The following is a 5178-nucleotide window of genomic DNA, read 5'->3' as shown; positions in this document are numbered from 1 at the left end:
CTCTTGTCGATAGTCAGATGATGTTGGCCACAGTTGGTTGATGCTCCTAGTCTGTCTACCCACCTAGACTTCTTTCCTGGCTACCTTCCTTACATCCCACGTGTCCTCAATCCTTATTTTCATGACTTAGAACACCAAATACTTAAACACATGCAGCAAATTAATAAAGCTTTTACAGCTACTGTGTTAGCATGAAAGCCATGGTGATCAGCAGGCTAGGCAGTCCGGTCTTGAGAACCGGAATTGGGGATAAAATGTTTTTAATGGCCAAACTCTCACCATGCACCCTGCCTGCCTTAAAAAGCTGTTATTACCAATATGGCTTGTACACTAGATATACAGGGCCTATGATTATCATCTAACACAACTAGGCTTACCACTACATACTGGAAGGTATTGGTTTTTTTTCTCCTGGCACTATAAACTTAAAAGCTCGCTTAAAAGACATGTGACTGCCACTATGTGCTTTACTGCTTTAGGTGATTATTTATTAGCTGTTATTACTCATTAGGCAGGGTTTTGGTTTGGCACTTAATGAATTATTTATGTATTGATATGTACATGTATAACATATGAGAGCCACAAGAGAAAAGGAAGTACACAAGCCAGAGGACATGACATAACAGTAAAAATGAAACACTTACGATTAGGTTTTAAATTCTTTACACAACAGGTATCATGCTAAAAATCTAAAATAATGATTAATATTAAAATTACTTAATTAATTAAAGTTAAATAACTGATAGAGAATAGAGCCTAGAGGTGGGCACTACCAGAAATTTTGAATCGATACCAATACCAAGTAGTCTGAGTATCAGTATCGATGGTATCGAGTAGTGAATGAGTAGTCAGCTACTGCTCATGCGCAAATAAGTTATAATTAGTTATTAATAAAATTACCCGCCATTTTGCAATTATTAAAGGATGTGGCCTTTAATTATGACGTCAAAATAGGTGTGGTGGGGCGTGGTTACTCACTACTCAATCGATACATAGATATTAGAGTAAATGAAAGGGATAGGAAACCACCGTAAAATTTATGGGCATGTCATGCGTTACCTAGCGACGTATGCAAGTTGTCGTTTTTCTTACCGGGAAACTAGGAAAATGGAGGACCATCACTGGACTTCTTGGCTTATAATTCATGTCCAATATGGAGTACAGATCCAGTTCCAGGTCAGCTGCAAAGATCAAGATCATATCTATCCATTGATACGTGGTTCAGAAGGACTGCACTAATGGCCCAAATGAAATCCTATCTTGAACTCCTACTGTCAAGTTGTCCAAACTGCCGATTTTGTTTTGTACCTTTTTCTGAAAGTCAATTTTATGAACTATCTATTGGTGTTTAAAAGACATTAACCAATGTTATAACCGAGGTCTTGAGACATCTTCTAATAGGAAATATTGTATGGTTGTGATTTCTAAGCAAAAAGTAGAGCCAAATTTTGCTTTTGTTCTGTACCCTTAACTCGCCAGTAACAAATACTCAAGCCTTAAACTTTTTTGTATCAGTCTGTACTTCAAATGCAGAGGTCTTCCACATGTTTTGGGGCTTTCCTTCTATTTCATAAATAAAATAAAAATAAATATTCAGTTTTACAATTTTTCACAATTAGAGATAATTTTGAATGATACAAGAGCATAAATATCATATGAAAGAAAATAGAATATTTAGCACAGCCATAAAGAAGGTACTACATAGCAAAGAAGCTATTCATTTTGTTTCTGGAGCTCAGAATGCAGCAGAGAAGTGCCCTTGTCATCACTGCAGGACCTTATTCTAATTTTTCATACACCATTTTACTCTAATAATCCGTTCAATTTAATACGGTATTAGCAACTAGCATTTCCTGCCGGGAACGGTGGTTTCCTATCCCTTTCATTTACTCTAATATCTATGATCAATACCAGCATAGATAATAGAGTAAAAAGGGATTGGTAACTGCATAGGTGGTAGTTATCACCGTATAGATTTTAATTTTCCGCATTCAATAATTACAATGCAAAAGTCAAAGGAAAAGAGCCAAATTTTGCCAGAGAATGACAGGTTTATAGGATTTCAAAAGAACATATCAATACCATTACTAGCCAGTTCACTGAAGCAATATGCTACCTGTTGCATGTGTTTCTTTCCTAGCTTAAACATTTACTGTTTCGGAGAAAAAGGTACAAAAACTTTGTCACTTTTACAACACAAAATTTGAGTTTCTGGAGAAGATGTATGAGCTACAAGTCTGAGAATACACTAGTTACACGCAACTCAAAGCGCTTGATTGTTCTATGCTTGCTACTTTGTTATAAAACAAGAGACATTTTAGTAAAAGGTACAGAACATTAGAAAAGAGGTCCCGCTTGACACCCGCTGTTAGTAATGAATGAAACAGTTTGTTACTTTTGGGTAACTGTATGAAATTTGGATTGATAAATATAGAAGTTATAAGGTATTTTATGCATATTTTTGTTGATTTTTTGCAACTACTGGGACTAAGTTATGAACAGAGAAAAGTGGACCTCTCCCGTTGCTAAGGAGAAACTAGGATGCGGGAAGTGATAACTTCTCCCTCCATTGGTTTATACAGGCCGCCCACGCAGTTTCCAATCCCTTTATACTCTAATATTTATGATACCAAGATTTGGTATCGAGTACTTGGTATCGGAGGCCTGGTATCGGATATATGAGTACTTTGGTATCGTATCGCCCACCTCTATTAGAGAAGCATTGTGATGAGTTTCTTGTGACCTTATCTTACAATGTCTAAAATGAAAAAAATTATTAAATTAATAAATTATACAAGTAAATGTATTTATATTAGAGATGTACAGTCAAACCTCTCTAAGCCAAACACCTATGGGCCGGCCATCACTGTCCTTTACACGGAGTTGTCCTTGAAGTTATCCCAGGCTAATCAGACCAGAAAAGCCCCATTTTCTTGATGTGTGTTAATTTGAAAGTCTGTTGTGTGGGCCTTGTTCGTTCATTGGAGGTTAATTTGTACACGTGTAGATGTGTGGGGACAGTATATCTCGTCTGTTATACCAAATAGAGAGGTTCCGCTATACAAAGGTTCTTTTATACACTACCCAATGGACTTATTGCCAGGATAAGAGCAACTGTATGTTATAGAGAGGTGTCCACTATTTGAGGGTTCATTTTAGAGAGGTTTGACTGTATAATGCATTTAAGGGTCTCACGTGAGAAATTAGGAGCAAACCCACTGTCACGTAATAGCTTAGTACCACATATTGGGCACTGCTGGGTCTCGGCAACTGACTTGTGTATACACTCATGACTAACATTAACATTATTCATTAAGGGAGGGAGAGAGGGAGAAGATATATATAAATATATATATATACATGTATATACCGTATTTTACCGTATAAACCCCTGGTCCAAATAAACATCTGTCATTAATATATTCTAGCTATAGATATGCATATTTTTACCAAAAATAATGCTCCAATGTTTAGATAGCTCCAAAGTGCTTAAAAGTTAGAGCCTGGTATAACTTATCTGGAGTTGGCAATTTGATCCTGCTCAAAGTATTTATTCTTTTTTCAATGAAATTTTTTGGCTGCTCTATAGAATAACTATATAGAATATATGGAATAACAAAAATTTTATAAAATTTGTAATGGCTCCTGTATTACATAATAAGTTACTATATTACGTCACTCTTTCTTCTCCCACTTGGTCCCTTCGGAGTCTCTTACGTGAATGGTTCATTGATAACTACGATGCTTCGTTTAGGACTCAGGAAAAATCTCCACTGGGGTTCTATCTCGGGTTCTATGAAAGAAGAAATGGCTGAAATGCACGTTGCACTGTTGACACAATCAGTAAATTTTCCACTTTGGTTTTATAATGGGCGCGGTCAGATGATTGGAAAATCAAAATACCATGATCCTTGAGAAAGCTCCATCAAAACTTCAACTTGTGTAATAGACAGGGCTAGAACGTCAGTTTTGACTAAGTGTTTGAAATTGACAGGTAATTGAATATCAAGAGCAAATGCAGGCAAGCCATTTTGAAGCACTTACCATGTACATACATGTACATTTGTGGTTAATGCCTTGTACATACTATTATTAGTTGAAAGAAAGCTATAAAAATAGGATAAAAACTGGTGTACCGTATGGAGTATCAACCTAAATGTCTCTAAGTGCTCACTGGAGTAATTCCTTTTAAAATTTGTTTTTTAAGAATATTTATTTTTTAATTTGCTGGGAAAGTGGGCCAAAACAATGTACTATGTATATACATGTAGTACATATAGCTTGGGCTTTTCATCAAAAATTCTCTGAGAATTATTATTACGTTTTGTGATGTGACACGAGTCCATGGAGGGGGTGCTGCATATACATGCCCTTTTTTGTAAAAAGTTTAAGTACTAAAATTTGATATTACATGATGTATTTTCAAGTATCCCAAGTAAAACATGTTACTAATACTGTATCATACACATACCATATAACATAATGACTCTCTCTCTCTCCCTCCCTCCCTATATAGTCCTGTTTGATTTGATATTTTCACTCATTATTTTATTATTATTATTTTATTATTAATTATTTATTTATTATTTTATTATATTTTGGCTCATTATTTTAATTAAAATTTGGGTGTGGAAATGGAATCAACTATCATTGCTTCATTTTAATATTAGGCTGACAGGCTGAGGCGAGCTGAGGTAACTTGTGATTATGATGGCGACGATGTTGTTGATCCATCGGACGAGACACCTTGATATATAGATCATATGAGATGATTGCTACTGCCAGTGCTGATTTGTATGTGGTGTACTATACTTTTACTGATACAATATAACTAGCAGGGGTGTATTAGTGATGGGTGATTCCGAGTCCGGAGTATTTGATCCTTTGATTCCGGATGGAATCATACTCGTATCAAAATTAAGAGAAGTAGGAATTGTTTGAAACGATTCCGAATTAAACCACACCTGTTATTATTAATAATAGTTAATTAATCAGTAGTTAATGTATCAATTATTGCTGTAATTGATAACACGTGGCTTTGCGGATGCGCAGATGTAATATTCGGATTCGGTATTTAATTCCATCGATTCTAGTCTCAAAAGTATTTGGAATCAGAATCGAATGCAAATTTCTGGTATCGCCCATCTCTAGGGCGTGGCAAGGGGGGCAAATACCCCC

This window comes from Amphimedon queenslandica, unplaced genomic scaffold (assembly GCF_000090795.2).
Source record: "Amphimedon queenslandica unplaced genomic scaffold, v1.1 AMPQUscaffold_12203, whole genome shotgun sequence".
Classification (NCBI taxonomy): Eukaryota; Metazoa; Porifera; class Demospongiae; order Haplosclerida; family Niphatidae; genus Amphimedon; species Amphimedon queenslandica.
Note: the sequence above shows the minus strand (reverse complement) of the source record.